The following is a 21,326-nucleotide window of genomic DNA, read 5'->3' as shown; positions in this document are numbered from 1 at the left end:
GAGGCGACGCACCACCCCTCCCCGTCACGTCGAAGGGAGCTTTGACAATCCTGGCTTTTATACGTTGAGATATCATAGCGGTCAGGTCGGATTCATCTGTTTTGTGTGTATGTGTGTGCAACTGTGTACGTGTATGTGCATGTGTGTGTGCGTGTGTGTGTGCATGTGGTATGTATATGTCTGTTTAAAAGATCAGATTTGAACCTGATACCGTTTCAGTGCCATTTAACTCTAAATGGATCTGGGAGAGGTCAAAGTGTAGCAGAATATCTAGGCCTAAGACACTGTAAGCCTAAATAACTTCCTAAACTAGGCAATAACCTCCCTTTGACCGAGCAGATGAGTAAATCCACACATTTGGAGATCAGGGTTGGGAAGGATACTTTCAAGACGTCATCTGTAACTGCAGTCAGCAACGTGACCCAAAGCACTTAGACTCAGGCACTTCTGAATTTCTTTATTTCCAACATCTACAGAATAATGTCGTTAAATGACTAGTCTATTCCAGTTTACAGACTGCATTTAGAAAAATGTGTATTATTGAATGATTAAACACCAACAACCTTTTCAGGTTGTAAAATGGTTTTATGTACACATCTACAATCAAAATATTCCTCCTCCCTTCAAATATGTTTCCGATTAATCCAAGAAGTAATCAAAATGATTATCTATTTATTTATTTATTTATTTTCAAGAGCACATGTGATCATGCTTCTGTAATTGTGTTACACATGCCATCGGTCGCTCCCTAACAAACCCTGTCAGGAGTCGAGCTTCAAACCTGATCTTTTGATTTCTCTGTGACTCCTGTTTGTTTGTTAGTATGTTTGTAACTGTTAGTGCTGCTGAGGGTCAAAACAGACGAGGGAGGTGTTTATTTTTGGCGCCGGCCCTGCGATATTAATTACTTGGCACTTACAGTAAACTTGTTTATGCAGAAGATAGTGAGGCTACGTCGAACACTGTTAGAATTATTATTAAGACACTGTGGATATGAGGGTCTGATCGGATTATTTGAAATGTTTGTAAATATTACTGTTTCGATTTTTGCGGGGAGATCGCTAAAGTTGAGTTCACGTCACTGTGATTCGTGAACAATATTTCAGGTAGCCTGGGCCGGCTGGTATGTCTGATATTTAGATGATATGGATTGTACTTCTTTCACTCTTAAAAAAAAAACTGCATTGAACTAACAGAAGACGTGTCGTACGGTTGTATCACACAGGCGTGTTGGAAAACAACACAACGTCGTGTTAATAGCAGCACAGTTTTAAGCCAGGTTGTGTGTTTTTTAACCCATCTCTGTGTGTTTACTTAGGGAACGACACATACCATGTGTTATTTCAACACAGCTTATTTTTTTTTAAGAGCGAAGGGTGTTCTTTTAACACGTCTTTTGTAAGAGTGTTGATTTTTAGGCTGATCTGTGCGTTATTTAGATGAAAGAAGCAACAACATAGGAGAACAAATATCTCAAAAAGCAATTTTACCAAAGGGTTACGTGTAAAGAGATGTTCCTTCAGGCTTTGTGTGCACAGCATACCGTACTTGAATTCAACGACTGCTTGCTCTCCTCTTTCAAATCCTGTAGTTTTCCACAGGCGGAGTACGAGAGAAAGAAAGGAAGTTGAGGACAATAACAATCTGCAGAGGGTTTATCTTTATATGGTACTGTGTGGCACCTCTTGTTATCTTAACTCTGTGAGGACGTGGATCATGTGGTTCGAGGCAAGAGCCTCTCAAATATCTGAGCATCAGACGGCCTGTAAAAACCAGACGGTCAACACGAAGACCTTGGGATTCCAGTAGTATCTCCTGCCTCCCGTTTTGGTAGCAAGGTCAGAGAGACGGGACCTCTTGTTTCCTCTCTTTCTGAAGCGTGTTGGTTTTCAGGTCAATCACAATGACGTCTCTCTTTGACTACATTCTCCCTCCCTGTGCCTCCCCCCCCCCCAACCCCTGTACCCCCCAGGCTCTGCACCTGTTTTGCTATTCCTTACTTTTAGACAAGATGGGTTGTTGTGACGCGGTGAAGATGTTGTGTGAACGAACAAGGGATGAATGTTGCTTGTTGTGTGTGGGGTGAGGCTGGAGTGTCCTCTTACTGTCGGGCAGGGAGTGTGAGGCTGGAGTGACCTCTTACTGTCGGGCAGGGAGTGTGCGGGGTGAGGCGGGAGTGTTCTCTTACTGTCGGGCAGGGAGTGTGCGGGGTGAGGCGGGAGTGTTCTCTTACTGTCGGGCAGGGAGTGTGCGGTGTGAGGCTGGAGTGATCTCTTACTGTCGGGCAGGGAGTGTGCGGTGTGAGGCTGGAGTGTTCTCTTACTGTCGGGCAGGGAGTGTGCAGGGTGAGGCTGGAGTGTCCTCTTACTGTCGGGCAGGGAGTGAGGGGGTGAGTGTTCTCTTACTGTCGGGCAGGGAGTGTGCGGTGTGAGGCTGGAGTGTTCTCTTACTGTCGGGCAGGGAGTGTGCAGGGTGAGGCTGGAGTGTCCTCTTACTGTCGGGCAGGGAGTGAGGGGGTGAGTGTCCTCTTACTGTCGGGCAGGGAGTGAGGGGGTGAGTGTTCTCTTACTGTCGGGCAGGGAGTGAGGGGGTGAGTGTTCTCTTACTGTCGGGCAGGGAGTGAGGGGGTGAGTGTTCTCTTACTGTCGGGCAGGGAGTGAGGGGGTGAGTGTTCTCTTACTGTCGGGCAGGGAGTGAGGGGGTGAGTGTTCTCTTACTGTCGGGCAGGGAGTGAGGGGGTGAGTGTTCTCTTACTGTCGGGCAGGGAGTGAGGGGGTGGGTGTTCTCTTACTGTCGGGCAGGGAGTGAGGGGGTGAGTGTTCTCTTACTGTCGGGCAGGGAGTGAGGGGGTGAGTGTTCTCTTACTGTCGGGCAGGGAGTGAGGGGGTGAGTGTTCTCTTACTGTCGGGCAGGGAGATTAGATGCGTTTCGTGTTCAATTGAATTTAGGCACTAAATTGCTTCGAGTTACTATTTCGTCAAATCTTAGAATAGCAGTGCCGGACTCTGCTGTGGTGTTAGAAAATGCTCCATAAGTAAGATTGCTTTGTAACAGGGAGGTTCTTGTAGTTCTATATTTTACCATTATTTGACCTCATGCCCTTTCTGTCATTGCTATAAAGCGCTGACAGAATGTCAGTGAGATAGTAGGCCTACTGTATGGTATGCATTTATTCAGATCCAGCTAATGTTGTGTGTCAGAATTGAACTACAACTATACGCGTGTGCAGTATCTGGAAAGGATGAAATGTGGAGGGCATCTCTATGTGCGTATGTGTGAGTGTGCGTGTGTGTGTGCATATGTAGATGTGTGTGTGTGCATGCACAAGTGTGTATCTGTGTGTGTGCAGGCCCATCATGTTCCGTTTCTGCCAAAGCGACAGCAGAGATAGTACAGTATCTGATCAATTTACCTCGAGTCAGGAATAACGTGGCATTGTCTGACAAGATTATGTACTGCCCTCCCCTTGCTGAGCAGGGGGGATGAACGGTGCAACACAGAGGCTATCTAGGATGTCCACCGCCAGGCAAAGCAGTCTCATTAGAGGAGACCATTCTGTAGCAAAATACTATTTGAGGGGTTTTGTTCCAAAATTAGATATCCATTATTTGGAGAGAAAATATGAAGTGTTACCTACTCATAGAAAAACGCTGGCATGAAAGTAGGATGCGTTATTGTGGAATGTGTAAGAGGTTATTAACTATATAGAGACCTTTGGCTTAGAAAATAGTAACTTTAGGATTTAAAGTAATTTTAGATTTACATTCTCCATTTTTTTAATATTGTGCAAAGAAGTTAAGATAACAATTTCCTCCCCAAAATGGATATGCTGGATTTGGAATGAAATGCTTCCTTCGAAATACTTATCATCCAGTGCTTCCAGGAACCTCCTGTATGGGAAAGGGATACCTATGGCAGGGTTCGCACAAGGTCCTTGAAGTGCTTAAAATACTTGATTTAAAAAAATAAATAAGTCAAGGCCTGAAATTCCTTGAAAACAGCCCATTTTTTAACAAGGTGCTTAAAAAGTAATTGAAATTCAAATCAACCATTTGCATTGAACGTTTTGTACATCCATTAGAAAATTGTTTTGAATCAAGAAATGTAAATGTTTTATTTAAAGTGTAACTAATTGTCGGAAATTGGTTTTAAGCCATAAATATTGAATCCGATTTTTTTTTCTATAGAAAACTGCATTTAAAAGTGAATTGTATCCTTTTAAATGCCCTTTTAAAATGAAATATAGTGCTTTGGAAAGTACTTGAAAGTCCTTGAATTTTATTTAGCAATGTCTGTGGGAACCCTGCTCTGGTGTCTTGGGTTTGTTGTGATGAGAGGAGTGTTCTCTAAAAGGAGATTCCAGGATGTCATATTTAACATTTTGGGATATCGACATCAGGGCCAGGTTTAATTTTTCTGATTTTGATTTTCAAACAGAAAAAATGTGTGTCACGGGATGAGATCAAAACGTTTGATATAATTCTAAATCGTTAGGGGAAATAATATAGCATGACTTGTACAGTATACAAAATGCCTTTCACTTGGATGAGGATGTTAGGCTACTTAGCTTATCCCCCTCACCCTGTGATGCACATGGCCTGATTGCAGAACCACTGTTCTAGGATCAGCAGATTCATCAGTTTCTATCAACACTTTGTGATATGATTCTGCGGCACTGATTGACAAAAGTGCCATTTGTTTTTGCTCAGTTTTCTATTAGGGAGAGTGGAACTGACGTGAGACGTCATATTGATCATCCTTTGTCCTCGATTATCCTTTCAAATGATCAGGAATATAAGTACTTAAGTAGCTTTTCTTTCCCGGTTGATGTCATGCAGTGTCTGTGGTGGTTGCGAGTCACGGTGGGCAAGATCCTATCAAGTTGGGAAATCTGTTTGTGGTGGGCCTGTCTGATATGTAGTGGGCCTATCTGTTTGTGGTGGGCCTGTCTGATATGTAGTGGGCCTGTCTGTTTGTGGTGGGCCTATCTGATATGTAGTGGGCCTATCTGATATGTAGTGGGCCGCCGCAAACAAGTCTATGTACGGGACACACTGGTAAAGGCTGATGAGTAGTTAGTGAGTTCAAGAGATGCAGTCTGTGAGTGGTTTGTGGAGTAATGCAAAGTAAGTAATAGATGTTCTTGAGGATAACTCTCCAAGGGGTGTAATTCACTGAACCTGGGCAGAGGCTAATCTTCTGCCATATCCTCCATCAAAGCCACATGCGAGGTGAAAAATACACGTTTGTCTGGAGGTCTGTCATTAACGACCCACTGTCTGGATGTCTGTCATTACCGACCCACTGTCTGGAGGTCTGTCATTACCGACCCACTGTCTGGAGGTCTATCATTACCGATCCACTGTCTGGAGGTCTGTCATTACCGACCCACTGTCTGGAGGTCTGTCATGACTCATTACTGATCCACTGTCTGGAGGTCTGTCATTACCGACCCACTGTCTGGAGGTCTGTCATTACCGACCCACTGTCTGGAGGTCTGTCATTACCGACCCACTGTCTGGAGGTCTGTCATGACTCATTACTGATCCACTGTCTGGAGGTCTGTCATGACTCATTACCGACCCACTGTCTGGAGGTCTGTCATTACCGACCCACTGTCTGGAGGTCTGTCATTACCGACCCACTGTCTGGAGGTCTGTCATTACCGACCCACTGTCTGGAGGTCTGTCATTACCGACCCACTGTCTGCAGCTTGCCATTATGCTCATACCCACCCAGTTGTTTTCAAATCTATTAGTTCACAGGGAGTAGGAGGTTAGTGCAGGGACGCCCAGAGCGGGGGCCCAGCGGTCGGGGCCCTCCACAGCATTATTTTTGCCCCTCCAAAAGGGTTCCAAAGAGTAACTCCATATTCTATTCGGACTATTTTAACGCAACTCGTTTATATTTCGGGGAGTGATGACTTTTTATTTGTTTTATTTCTTCTTAAGTAACTTGATTATCACAAGCTACAAACGCATAATTGACAACACCCGAGAGACACCTGTTATTTACTCGTAAACATTTGTAAAATCCAGTCGCATTGTTTGGCCCGTGGCCCACAACCTATGTTAGGTTTTTGGCCCTCGGCCCTCAATGCCGAAAGGCTTGGGCACCCCTGGGTTTAGAGGAGTGATTTAGGATCAGGTGTGTGTGTGCGTGTGTGTGTGTGCGTGCGTGTGTCGGCAGCCTTTGTGTTTCTCTCTCAGTTTTCTATTCCTGCACTGAGGGGAGAGAGAGCTTCCTCTGAGCCGCCCTCCTCTTTTTTTTAACATATACCTCACCTTCTGCCTTAGTTCCGATTTATTGAAATGATTGTAAATTTGTTTGAAACAACAGACTTATCCAATCATTTTGTTTCTGAAAAATATGACGAGTAAGTGAGAATACTATATTACAAATGGTTTTCCTTTTATTTTTGTACGTATGTGCTGTGCACAGCAGTCAACTGTATTCCTGAAATGATAATAAAGATTTTTTTTGTAAAAGTTGTGTTTGAAATGTTTATTTGGCATTTCCTTTTATATGTTCGCTTCTGTCCTTTGTTCAAGCTCAAAAAGTTAGAAAGCTTTCAAATGCATTTAAAAGCATTTGAGGGGGCGGGTCAAAGGTTGTTGTGCCAGTGAAGTGGATTGTAATTCATTTGTAAGCTTGTGGCTCCCCCTTCTGGCAGAGGAAAACATGTAACACAAGATTCACAGAGGCTTCCACTATTCAATTATATGTGAATAGTCAAGTATCACAGTTTCAAACATTTAATTGGAAGATTAAAATAGTTTGACCTTTATTTATCCAAGATATATTTGCTGAATACTCTCCCCCCCCCCACTCACACAGTTACACACATTCACACCTAAGATCTGCCCACACGACTTTACTGTTGGCCACTGCAGCCTTATTGGAGCAGACGGGGGAGTTAAGTGCCTTGCTCAAGTGCACTTCAGGGAAGGGGAGGGGGAGAGTGTTATTTTCTCAACCCGCCCAGATTTTCTAGCTGGTCCCAAGAAATTTGACTGACAACCTTTCAGTTAGGACTGGGAGGTACTGTATACCGAATATGAAGATATACCATCATGGATCCATGCAAACATTTGAACCCTTTCACTGCCGCACTACCAAAACGGTTAACCCGTTCACTGCGACTACACAGAAGGTTAACCCTTTCACTGCCGCACGACAGCCGGTTAACCCTTTCACTGCCACACGACAGAAGGTTAACCCTTTACTATCACGGTCGCCATCGGGTGTGTGGCAGTGAAAGGGTTAAACACTTTTACTACACCATAGGCAATGATTTAATAATAGAATATATATATTTTTAAGTTAATCAAAAAAGATTCCTTGCAACAGTATTTAAAAGTAAAAGAAAACAGACCATTTTGAATGAAATAGCACCATGACAATTGTATTAGGCTCAGGAGGTAGCTGTTAGAGCAGTAGAGCAGTCGTCTGGTATTCGGAAGGTTCCCGGGTCAATTCCCGCTCCTCCCGGGCAGCGTGTCGATGTGTCCTTGAGCACCTTGCATGACTGCCTCTGCCGTCTGTGTGTGAATGTGTGAGTGAATATGTGAACAAAAAATACTTAAGTGCTTTGGATAAAATAGGGGCGACAGTGGCTCGGAAGTAGAGCAGTCGTCTGGCAATCCGGAAGTTCATGGTTCGATTCCCGCTCCTCCCGGGAAGCGTGTCGATGTGTCCTTGAGCAAGACACTTAACCCCTAATTGCTCCCGATGAGCAGGTTGGCACCTTGCATGGTTGCCTCCGCCGTTGGTGTGTGAGTGAATGGGTAAAATGTGAGGAACAAATTGTAAAGTGCTTTGGATAAAAGCGCTATATAAAAAAGCAGGCATTTACCAAAGCGCTATATAAATGTACCATTTATATCATGATGTAATTTGTACTGGAACACTATACCACCACATACCGGTATAGTACTGTCAAAATCATATCAATCATCTATGAAGGATTTGATGGCCATCTATACTGTTAAAGGAACACGACAACATTTTGGGAAATTAGCTTACCGTCTTCTCCAGAGAATACACAGAGAGGAAACGAAAACGAGATGCTACATCTCAAGGGGTTATTCCGAATAAAGAATTTCAATATATATATACTGGTATCCATCTTCTTGTCTCTCTCTGGAGAAGATGGTAAGCTAATTTCTTAAAATGTTGGCGTGTTCCTTTAACAGTAAGTAGGCCATATAGGCCACTCACTCGTTCTTGACACTTGCCCTGTGGCCCCAATCTCTCCCTGTCAGTGTGAGTTACATCATCGAGCTCGACAGAATATTCATCTTTCAGACCGCTGCCATTTCCGTTTCTTTTTGCTTCGTTAACCCTTTCACTACCACACTACAGAAGTTTAACCCTTTCACTACCACACTATAGAAAGTTAACCTTTCACTACCACATTACAGACGATTAACCGTCTGTAGTCGTCTGTAGTGTGGGAGTGAAATGGTTAACCTTCTGTAGTGTGGTAGTGAAAGGGTTAACCTTCTGTAGTGTAGTAGTGAAAGAGTTAACCTTCTGTAGTGTGGGAGTGAAAGGTTAACGACAGGTTATGTATATAACCTAGTTATATGAGTACTGGCTAAGCGTCGAGCTCTTAAGCCATACCGAGATATACCTCATCTCATGTACCTAGTGTACTCCATCAACGAAAAAATCAAATACACCCCTCACCTGCCAGGCCCCGCCCCTTAGTGGTGTGCTACATAGTACTGGGCATGGCCACCACTCACTCTTCCTCGGAAAAAATCGTTTCCAAAGAAAAGTTTCCCCAAGGGAACTCAGGGAACGCTAAGAGCGGGACGCTTAGCCAGTACTCATATAACTAGGTTATATACATAACCTGTCGTTATATAGCGTACTTGCATCGCGTCCCGCTCTTAAGCCATACCGAGATATGGGGTAGAGCGGACGCGAGGCCCGACAGATGCACCCCCTGAGGACCCGTAAGCCCACATCAAGGGGGAAGGGGAGTCCCGTCACCCCATCCTTCCTAATGAAGAGGGGGCGCAGTCAACTCCACCCGAGTGCGAAAAAGAGGGAACTAGAACCCCTTGAACACACAGCACAGGCGGAACCACGTGTGACACAACACACTGTGGCCCATACCCACACACCCCTGCTACCCCACCAAAGGACGGGAAGCAGGAGAGGCCACAGACCTCAGAACCGCCTGGGAGACAGAACCCCCGGTCATGTCCATGAGGTAAAACCTTACGAAGGGACCCGGGGAGGACCATGAAGCTGCAGCACAGATGTCCTCCACCGAGGCCCCACCCAGCAGAGCGGCAGAGGCTGCCACCCCACGAGTGGAGTGCGCCCTGACACCCCCAGGGGGAGCCAGGCCGGCCAACGTGTAGCAAAGGGCAACGCCCTCGCACAACCAACGGGACAGGCGCTGTTTCGACAGTGCCTTACCAGCACGAGAACCACCGTAACAGACAAACTGAACGGTAGCCCCGAGGCCCTGAGTAAGGCTGAGGTAAATCCCCAAGCCCGGACCGGACATGACAGGTGAAGGCCCGCCTCCAACTCACTAGCGTGAGGAGGTGGACGAAATGCCTGAACCACAATATCCCTGGAGCGGAAGGAACTCCGAATATTTATAGGCACGAAGGCAGGATTAGGCCGCAGAGTGGCACCGCAATCGGAACGAAAGACAGGCACTCTGGTCGTACCGAGAGAGCACAAAGCTCACCCACGCGTTTAGCGGAGGTGACGGCCAGCAAGAACGCGGTCTTTGAACGACAGCTGTTCCAACGGCGCTTGCTCAAGAGGCTCAAACGGGGCCAAGGACAACCGACCGAGGACCAATTGAAGATCCCAACTCGGAGCCAAAGAGCGTTTTACCGGCTTAACGCGTCGGGCGCCAAGCAGGAAACGCTTCACAAGAGGGTGGCTGAACAAAACATCACCCTCAAATCCCTCATGATAAGAGGATATAGCTGCTGCATATACCCTCACCGTCGAAACCGACAGTCTATCAAGGAGAGACTGGAGGTAAACAAGGACAATATCCAGGGGGCAGGACATCGGTCCCTGCCCCCCGCCTTACACCACTCTTGGAACATACGCCATCTGCCCGCGTAAGCGCGACAGTGGAAGGAGCATGCGCATTCCGGATGGTATCAACCACAGAAGGGTCCATCCTCTCCAGACTTACCCTCTCACCAGCCAAACCATCAGACGTTGGCACAACACCGGGTGCTGAACAGCGACCCGTGTGCTTGAGTGAGGGCCTTCGCCGACCAAGAAATAGGCCATGGCGGAGCTACCAGTAGCTGGATCAGGACCGGGAACCACACAGCTGCGCCCCGGTCCGGCGCAATCAGGATCAAGGACCTGCGCTCCTCAACGTACCCGCCCCAACAACTGACCTAACAGATGTATGGGGAAAGAATCCCAGGCGGCACGGCATCGGTCCCAGACCTGCCTGGCTATGTCCGGACGTAATCCCCACCTGTCAGGATGAGGACCGCCCCGCGACATTACACCTGTACCCACATTCACCCTGCCGGGGATGTGGGGAGCCCTCAGGCCGCGCAGATGGAGGACGCCCATAGCCAGCCGCCCGCCGCCCGGTGCAGACGGGGGGAGCGTACTCCTTCCTGTCTGTCGATATACGACACTGACGTCGTATCGAGCGTGTCGCAACACGCTCTGAGAGGGATGCCCATAGCACTCCACCCGTTGACTGGGAAGAGGAGTACTCCACTTCCAGTCTACAGCCACCCCAGGCTGGTAGGAACCCTGCCTGGCATGAGACCTGACGATCCACCTTGACCGCCAAGGACCAGAACGTCGGCAGGGCAGAATACACTTTGTAAACCCCTGACGACGCAGAGGCCCCAGTGCAGCCTCCACGCACTTGGTGAAGATGCGGGGAGCCAGAGAAAAGCCGAACGGCAGCCCCTGGTACCCATACGCTAACCCTATAAGGAAGCGTAGGTAAGCCCTAGGACGGAAGATCGGGAATGCAAACACGCATCCTACAGGTCTATGGAGGAGAACCAGACCCCCACCTGACAGTGTTCAACAGGTAAGAGACGATCCAAAAAATACCGAACCTTCCCATGGTCCAACATGGGTCTGACACCCCCCCCCCCCCCCCCCCCTCCCGATTTCTCAGGCACCAGAGAACACCGGGAGGAAAACGCCACGACGATGGCTTGCTTCGTCCACAGAGATCAGATCTCGTCGACCAGAGCTGTCACTGCTGGTGACCCTGACAATAGGGTCTGTACCAAACCCGAAAACGGGTGGGGTTGTGTTTTAAATACAAGTCCCCGCCTCAGCGTTCTCTCCATCCACCTCGACATATGGTACTGCCGTAGCCATATGTGATGATACTCCCAACGCACCCGCCGCCATGTGGCGCAGGTCCGCAAGGAACTGTAGATAGGCGGCCCGGTCCCATCCGCTGTGCGTAGCCAACCCTGGACCCATGCGAGCAGAGCGTTCCGTGGAGTCGGGTCGGAACCTGACACTACCCACGAGGCAATCACACCCAAGGGGGGACCCCGACAGAAAGGGCCGGTTTGATACGGGGGAAGCTGACATCAATCTAGGTGACAAAAGCCCCCCCACTGAACACCCCTCCAAAACATGCTGAGGAGTTGTTCTGCAGCCGGACATGCAAGGCGTGAGGACCCCATGGGTTCCTACACACCGTAGCCCTGCAGTGATATTACTACCACCTAAATCACGCGCACCTCTTCTTTTCAGACCACTGCCGATCTTGCGGGAGTGGGAGGCACCAACATGATACCTGGCCTCAAAAGGTTTCGAGCCCCCCTGCTGACAACACCTATAGTTGACAGACGTAACACCAGGCTCAACCAACACAGCTTATGGTGTGGGAGCCGCTTGACAGCACAACATTCTCACGGACAGACCCAGGCTCAGCCATCAACTGGGTGTCAGCCCCTGTCCCCATGAGAAGCGAAAAGTGGGGCCGCCCGCGCTTCAACGAAGGCACGCGGCCCGCAGCCAAAGGAAACAATCAGAGCCCCCTTTTTCCGCTGGTGTTGGGGGAGGGAGTGATCGGAGAGCGGGCTGCTCGCGGCAGGACGGCGACGGCTTGTATATTCCAAGCCGAGCCCATCCAACATGGTTGATCCCTCGGCCGCCAAGGCTGTCGGCCTTGTGGACACCTGTCGATTCAACGCCCAGGATACCTCTGGCGGGGGAAAACATGGCTGCCTGTCGAGGGCCTCGTCATCGCCGCTGACGAGGCCGTGCTCTCTCTTCTTCTGGCTGCGTGGTGTGAGGCGGTGTGGGGCCTAGGACAAATACCGCCCGCGCTCCAGCGGAAGACCAAAATCCTCTGCGGAGAGGGGAGCCCTAAGCGGTTATAGCTTGCGGCTGGGTCAAAGCTAATAACGTCAACAACCTCGCGCAATGTGTCGACGTCGGCTGGCCCTCAAGGCCCGCCACCAGACATCATTTGTTGATAGAAAAAAACAGCAATTCGAACACAGTTCTAATCGCTGCCAATTCCATACCGTGGCGGTACAGGCTTTAGCAGCCCACCATCCACTCGCCGGGCCGACCCACCTCATGGCGTCGGCCGGGCGGGGCACTGTTTCAACATGTCAAAAGCAAAGGACTGATGCTAACACGGAGCACCAGTGGTGGGTGTAAACAGCAACCTCCACTGTGGTGTGCACCATGAAGGGGTTAATGAATAAATGAACTAACACCACAAACATACTGTAGAATGGGCAAACCCATGCACACAACGTTAAGGGAAGGCGGACCAGAGAGAACCAGTCCCGCATTCATTCATAATATTCACAACAGCACACCAGCCCTAGACCTCAGCCCATTTACCCATGAAGGTAAACAAAGCCCCCCCCCGCACTACTCCCCCAGTAGACACCGATTGACCGTCAGCATGAATGGTTGAGAGGAGGGAAGATTGTAGCATAGACAAACATTCCCGTAGCAGAGAGACAGAACAAAAACAGTAGCCCCACTATAGCATAGCAGTCGACGCTAATGTGGACAGAAAACAGTCAGCTGAGCCACAACACTGGCCGCCGCTAAATTCCGTCCTGCAGCAGTATAGCTCTACTGCCACCTGCTGGGCCGACTCGCTCTCAAGCATCAGCTCCCGGGTGGGGCACCGTCCAGCCCCACCGAGGCACAGGATCGATGCTACCTGGCTAGGCTACCTAGCCACGGCACACCCGCCCTGCACCCTGTTGTCAACCCATTTACCCGTAAAGGGAATATAGGACTCGGCAAAACCCCCCACATTAGCTACCGACTGACCTTCATCAATGAACCGGTTTAAGAGGAGGGAAAAGCGGCAACATCCCACGGCGGGGAACATTAAAACAGTGCCCAGCATGTCAGCAGTAGTGTTAGCATTTAGCATTAGCATTAGCATTTAGCGTTAGCATTAGTGTTTCAGCAGCACGCTCCAGGATCGCTTAGAACCCGTCCACTTCAGTGGAACGTTCACCAAACCATCCCGCCCCTGACGCCGACACACAACATGGTTGTGTAACAAAACAACCCAGCATTACTAACACTAGCATCAATGCCTGATGACACAGGGCTCACCTGTGTGCGAGCCGGCTCGATAGCCAACCTCGCACGCTGTTTCCTCTATCTGCTGCCACAAGACGAGGGAACATCAGAATAGACCCGACGTGTCGTTGGAACATACCCCAAAGATGCCAGGGGTAAGCAAATCTCCGTAAGTACCCAATATTATCTAAACTTTTTCAAATCACCTAGTTGCATAGGGCGACTTGCATCCGCTATGATGGAAACGAAATTAGAGGAAGAGTGAGTGGTGGCCATGCCCAGTACTATGTAGCACGCCACTAAGGGGCGGGGCCTGGCAGGTGAGGGGTGTATTTGATTTTTTCGTTGATGGAGTACAATAGGTACATGAGATGAGGTATATCTCGGTATGGCTTAAGAGCGGGACGCGATGCAAGTACGCTATATAACTTTCTGTAGTGTAGTGAAAGGGTTAACCTTCTGTAATGTGTAGTGAAAGGGTTAACCTTTTGTAGTGTGTAGTGAAATGTTAACTTTCTGTAGTGTAGTGAAAGGGTTAACCTTCTGTAGTGTGTAGTGAAAGGGTTAACCTTCTGTAGCGTGGTAGTGAAAGGTTAACCCTTGATGAAGTCCTGTTGAGTTGTTTTCATGTGGCTGTGTTTACCTTCGCTAGCTTGGGAAAGTGCTCTCATCCCAGCCAACCTATGTCGCAATTAAAACGTCAACCCAAATGTAAATTCTGACATGGGAAGACTTTACCAAAATGTTGAATATGCTGTTAGGAGCAGTGTTGGGCAATAACGCGTTACTGTAATTGTATTACTTTCCCAGTAACAACTAAACAAAGGCTTTACAATTTCCAAAATAGTAATTATATTAGTTACGAATCCAAGTAACACTGCATTACTGCGTGACATCGTTGACAGAATGCAATGTGTTTTATAATGTTAGATTACGTTTATATAAATGGTAAATGGCTGCATTTGGCCCACAATTTGTTCCTCACATTTGACCCATTCACTCACATTCACACACAGATGGCGGAGGCAACCATGCAAGGTGCCAACCTGCTCATCAGGAGCAATTAGGGGTTAAGTGTCTTGCTCAAGGACACTTCGACACACTGCCCGGGAAGAGCGGGAATCGAACCAGGAACCTCCGGATTACCAGACGACTCCTCTACCTCCCGAGCCACTGTCACCCCCGGTTATATGCGGATGACATGTGCACACATGCAGGTCAGAGGGAGGTCACGACAGCCAAAAAGCAGCATGGAGGGTGAGAACGAGAGGTCCGCATTCAGTAGCTGGAGGTATTGTTATTATTTTGAGTTTGTCTCAGTTAAAGATTCAAAGACCATTGCTGTCCGTTGTAAACTATGTGGGTGGAGCAAAACGTTTGCAACCGTGGATTCAGTTCTAAAAGGAGCTAAACAGGTTGTACATAACTTTTTCTGAAGGGAGGGGGGGGGGGCAAAAGTAACAGGTAACGTAACTAGTAACGTAACTAATTACTTTGATACAAAGTAATCAGTCAAATAATTTTGCTAACTTTTTAAAGGAGTAGGGCGGTCGGGTGGCTTAGCGGCGATTGCGCTCGTCACCAATGCAAGAGGCTGCGGTCTCGACTCCCGGAGTCAGCATTGCCCTGCGGCTTGGGCCGGTCGTCATACTAACTCGTTTGGCTGAGTTAGGGGGAGGGAAGTCGTGGGTGGTAATCTGGCGTTGTGGACAGCAACGCCTACAGGTCAGGTCTGGGCGCCTGCTCAGCGAAAGGCAGGAAATGGTGAAGGCAGCGTGACCTCCCACGCGTTACGCTTCACCAATGAGAGTCCTCGCTGCCAGGTGAAAAAAGAGCCACTGGCTGTCTCCACATGTGTCAGAGGAAGCATGTGGTGGACTTCAGGGTTCCCTTGTACCGACCAGTAGGAGGAACATGCGCACAACAACCAGGTAGGGGAGGGGGGGAATTGGCATAACGACTAAAATTGGGATGGGGAGAAAAAAATAGAAAAATCAGGCGGAGAAAAAGAGGATACAAAAAAAATTATATTTTTAAAGGAGTAATCAGTAATAAGTAACTAATTACACTTTCTGAGTAATTTGCCCAACACTGGTTAGGAGTGTGTTTACAGATTTCTGAAGAAGTTGTATTCTTAGCCTGTGTTTGAAATCCTCATCTCACTCTCAATAACCTGTTTAAATAACTAAAGACCAACATTAGAAAGACGTTCCTTCACAGACCCTTTTTGGGCTGCTGTTTGGACGCCCTGGCCCAACGGCCGATGGACATCAATATGTTTGCTGTGATATTATGGGACCAGTGTGTGAGGGCTGCGGGTGTTTGGGTCACTAGCAAATAATAGGGACTCCAAGTTATTCGTATAACAAATAACCACTAAATACAAGAACAAAAAACAACCTTTACAGGTGGAAGCCTCAATAAAGAGGTATTGTAGAAAAAACTAAACGAGCTCCTAAAAACAGAGTTTATAAAAAAAAACTTAAATAACAGTAAACTTCCACTAAGGGAGTTTATGTGCAGTAGTGGACAAAGGACAGTTCCAACAGAAACAAAACAAAACATGAAAAGAAACTACAATAAAAGGCTCAGCTTCTATAAAACAAAGTGTAAAATAAAGCCAGTAGCCTAAAACAAGAATAGCTACAAAGAAAGGCTAAATGCTGAAAATGAAGGGCAGAAATCAGCACTACACTTTAATATAACAAAACCTGACCGAAAGGATAGCCAACACAAAGGGAATGAGAAAGCAGCTAACCCCGTTTGACGTGACTTAATTTGGCACGCTTGATTCAGGATACGTTCAGAGGAGAAGAAAAGGCTGGAAACAGTGGTTCAAAAGTGGTAGTTTGGTTTATTGGCAAAAATCAGCAAGGCAGTTTCCACAGCATACACAGGATATCAAAATCTCTCAGACACACAGCTCTGTCCTGTCGTGTGTGTCTTAATGTCGAGACCGTTCGGTATTTAAACATTTTCTCGACCCCTGTATCTACTAGGGTGGACTGGTCTAAAATAGCATAATTACAATACCTTTCGTGGATAAAAAAGGCTGACTTTCATCCTACACCCTTACATGGTAAATTCACTCAGTCTGGCTCCGTGTGGAGGGTGGTCTTGTCCAACCGGTATGTGAGTACTCAATCAGTTTAGTTTCGTGTGTGTGTGTGTCTGCCAACTTAATTCGCATTGGCTCTGATGAAGGGAAGCTGGCCAATTTGGCCTGTTTAGAGGTTGGCTTACTTATAAATGAATATGTGCCATGATTACTTATTATTGTTATTTGTAACTTAGTATCAAATCAAATGGCCCTATGAAAATAAATGTTACTTCACCTGCAAGACTCAAACTTAAATAGGCTCAGCTACCATTAGGCACAGCTGCAGTGAATCAGGTGTAATCAAGCCCACACACCTGCCCTACCACGAGGCAATCATTAGGGTTATGACGTTTGTGTTGTTTGTGATGTCATTATTATTTTGACTTGATAGTTTTGTACTTTTACTTGTTAATCGTATTCAGTATTATTAGTCTAGTGTTATATATAACACTTATTCTTATTTATTATTGTTTTATCACTATTAACACAATGGCGGCCAAGGACGTATATATCCGTGTTTCGAATCCAACGGTTGTGGACCGACCACGGACATGTCCTTGGCAAGGTTGTTTTGGCTTTTATTCCATTGTAATAACCTATTCAAGGTCGCCGAGCGGCACTGCAGATGTACCCTACTCTTTGAATTCGAAAAAAGGGCATTACCGGCCAGATCGTCTTAGGGGCGCTATGTCGATAATGCAGTGTTCCCTGTGGCAGAAGTTGTCTTGTTTTTTCTGGATTTCCAATGTAGTTTTCTACTAACCTGAAGCGATCCCTATAGCCTGTTGCACGGAATACGTTTTGGGACGCGGATTTCACTATGCAGTAAAGGAATTTATCATCAGCCAATGGACATATCGATCTACCAGATGGCGATCGATAACTGGGAAATGGTCTGGGGGATCCAACCGGCTCACGGTAAGATCTTTTTCACGTAAATTACACGCTGATCAGGCCTTGTTATCATACTCAACCAGCCGATCAATGAATGTGGCTACTGAGGCGAACACGGTTATTGGTAATCAATAATCAGAAACGACGTCCCCCGCCCCCCCCCCCTTTCATGCATTCATGGTTGAGGATCGTACGGATCATATGCACTTTGAGTTTTAACTGTAGCTTCTGTATAACCGAAATGCCATACATTTACATTTACATTTAGTCATTTAGCTGACGCTTTTATCCAAAGCGACTTACAAGTTCTGTACGACAAGCCATCAGGAAGGGCACAACTCTATCAGCTGAGCAACAATGTTCATCCAAGTGTTGAGTGCTACAGTGTAGGTTAGTTTATTAGGACAAGTGCATGACAGTACGGTTAGTTAGGGTTAGATTTTTTTTTTTTTTTTTTTTTTTTTTGTTAATTCAGATAATGGTTGAAGAAGTGCGTCTTTAGTCGACGGCACTTGGATAGAACGTTAGTAGCTATTAGCCCTTTATCCAGCCTTCCAGGAAATATACTAGACCAAATCCCTTATATAACGCTTATATTCAAGACGCTATAAAATGAGAACGTATTGATGAAGAAATTATTTCATTAAGCCATTTTGAAGGGACGGTTTATGGTCTCAATTGACAATGAGAATGGACAGATAGCAATACTATAAAGTATAGATTTAGCTCTACAAACAGCCTCACGAACTATGCAAGTCTGTTTTGATATGCTGGCCGTAGAGTGATATTAGACGCATCCAAGTGGCCGGGAAAGTGTTAATACTATTGTTTGTGTTATTATTGATATTGTTGATGTTGTGTTTTTGTTTTGTGGAAATTGAAAAAAATAAAGTTTAATAAATAATAAAGAATATGTTGACTTGTATGCCCAGCCTCGGGCTACCAGCTGACAGGCAGAGCTGCATTTGTAATGGGTGTTTGTTCTAGATGGGTGTGTGTGTGTGTGTGTGTGTGTGTGTGTGTGTGTGTGTGTGTGTGTGTGTGTGTGTGTGTGTGTGTGTGTGTGTGTGTGTGTGTGTGTGTGTGTGTGTGTGTGTGTGTGTGTGTGTGTGTGTGTGTGTGTGTGTGTGTGTGTGTGTGTGTGTGTGTGTGTGTGTGTGTGTGTTTGCGCATGTGTGTCGGAAATGTGTGCTTTTGACAACTTTTTCCAAATCCGTATAGCAACAAATCATGTAGGCTATGGTTATTGCAGAAAGTTTATCTTGGGCATGGGGGTGGGGCATTCAACTGTTTTGAGCACCCACTGGCAGAAACATAAATCGGCGCCTATGTCTGGTTTCCCAGTGTGTTCCCCGCCCAGATGCACATATCAACCCCCCCCCCCCCCCCACTGTTATTATTTAGCCTATATTTGGGTTTTGGGAATGTGTTGTGAGATGGGGATTTTGTTTTGTGTGATGTTGTAATAAACAAGCATTACTATAAAAACTCATATCGTGTCAAGGCTTCATTATAATAATCAAACGTGTTGTGTGTAAAATGTGTGTTTATATACAATTTCTTACTGATTGGAGACGACAACCTGATTTAATATTTTTAGGAAATTTAAGGCAAAAATAAGTATTCATTAATTAATTAATTAATTAAAACATTTCGCACAGGGCCTCGCATTTCTCCCAGACGGCTCTGTCTGTACACTCTTATTGTTTTGAAGTCTTTTACCATTATGGATTTGCACAATGTCTGTTTTAAATGACTCCAGCCAACTAGATTAACTGTCTCCCCCTCTATTTTCACCCTTGATGGTGGTTCTATTGAGATTATTGGAATTTACAAATACCTTGGTATCTGGCTGGACAATTTGTATAATAAAAGACAAGAACCTAGATTTTAAACATCATATTGATGCTTTAATAAAAAAAACTTAAATTCACAGTTGCTTTTCTATAGGGTTAAATCATGCTTTTCCCCCGCCTCCCGTAAACAGGTGGTTATGGCCCTTTTTTTGTCACAACTAGATTATGGTGAGATTTGCTTGTCCTACTGCCGTAGCCAAACTCGATCCGCTTTACCATTTCTCTCCAACTCACCATATAGGACGCATCACTGTACACTTTACTCACTAAGTGGTTGGACTTCACTGGCTCCACGCAGGTTGCAGCACTGGTATGTTTTCATATATAAGGCTGTTCTTGGTAAACTTCCATGGTACATCAGTTCCAAGCTTGAATAATTTAAAAACTCCCTCAATCTCAGATCCAGCACCTGGATGCGCTTTAAAATACCGCCTGTGCGGACTGAGGCAAGTAAAAGAAGCCTATTTTATTTTGATCCTGGAGTGACCTCCAGACACGTCTCAAAATTAGCCTCTCCAATCTCTTTTTTTATTTTATTTTTTTATTGATCTTTTTCCCCCTCCTTTTTCTAGCCAATCAACCGCTTCTTTTCACCTGGCAGCGCGGACTCTCACTGAGAGGGTGTAACGTGTGGAAGGATCACACTACCCCCCTTAGATCCTTTCCTCGCTGAGCAGGCGCCCCGACCGAACTGTAGGAGTCGCTGTTTACAACGACCAGGACCCACCCACCAGCTTTCCCACCCCTAACACTGCCAATTGTGTTAGTATGAACGACCAGCCAAGCTGTAGCAATGCCGAGAGCTGGGCTCGAACCCAGCGTCTCCTGCATTGGTGGCGAGCGCCTTGCCCACTACACCACCTAGCCGCCTCTCCGATCTCTTTGTAATGCTTCAAACTACAGTAAAAATATCTCAAATCCTTGCCACCTGCTGTTCCTGCTTTGAGGTGTAGCACTTTTCTACAGGTTGATTGTTATTGTTTTATTGTGCTTGTATTTTATTAAGCTGAATAAAATGTTCCTTTAAAATGTTGGTTGTATGGTAGTCTACTGTATGTGTATTGTGCTTTGTTATGTATTGTCATAATTCATGCTTGCCTTCTTGGCCAGATCACCCTTGAAAAAGAGGCCTGTCTCAATGGGTTTTTATTTCTGGTTAAATAAGGGCTTGATTATGATTTCTGCGTGGCCTTATTGCAATTTAGGTGGATGTTATACATCAATCATTGGTATGAATTCAGTGTGAGGGTTGTAGTGGGGGGGGGCAGCTCTTGTAGTTATGCCATCATATCAACACAACGTCCAACAACTGCATCTCGGAAAACTCGGTAGTTGAGAAATTCTACTTCAATTCCGACTTCAAGGGCCATTGCATTCAGGGAAGGTTGGTGGATATTTAATATAGGACTAGAGTTCTAGAGAACATAATCTTCATCTTTTGTTGGAAAGGTGCCTCCAGACCCGGGCAATCCCCTCCAACCATCCTTCGACCCATTTCCCCCGGCATAATCTAAATATGGACCCCTCCAAGCGTCATGGTTGACGAATCATTAGTCCTCCACACCTGTCTTTTATGTGGAAACCCTTACTGACAAATCATACTGATGGACTATCAGGAATATAAGTCATCCATCAGTCCCAGCTGCCAATTGATTCTCAAGTTAAATTGTCTGCCTGACATTTTGCTTATTGCAACATTCATCATCAGGTCATACAAGGGTTGCCTCTGTGTTATAAAATATTTATTCTTTAAAGGAGCAGTTCACCCAAAATACAAATAAAATAATGTTCCCCATTACCCGGAGTGCTATCTATCAATCCAGATTGTCTTGTGTGATTCGCCTAGTTTTGGAGATATCTGCTGTCACTCCAATACAATGGAGCTGAATGGCATGATAATGAATGGGGGTGTAGTTTGGTAG

Source organism: Notolepis coatsorum, assembly GCF_963971535.1.
Source record: "Notolepis coatsorum genome assembly, chromosome: 18".
Classification (NCBI taxonomy): Eukaryota; Metazoa; Chordata; class Actinopteri; order Aulopiformes; family Paralepididae; genus Notolepis; species Notolepis coatsorum.
This window is presented reverse-complemented; position numbering follows the sequence as displayed.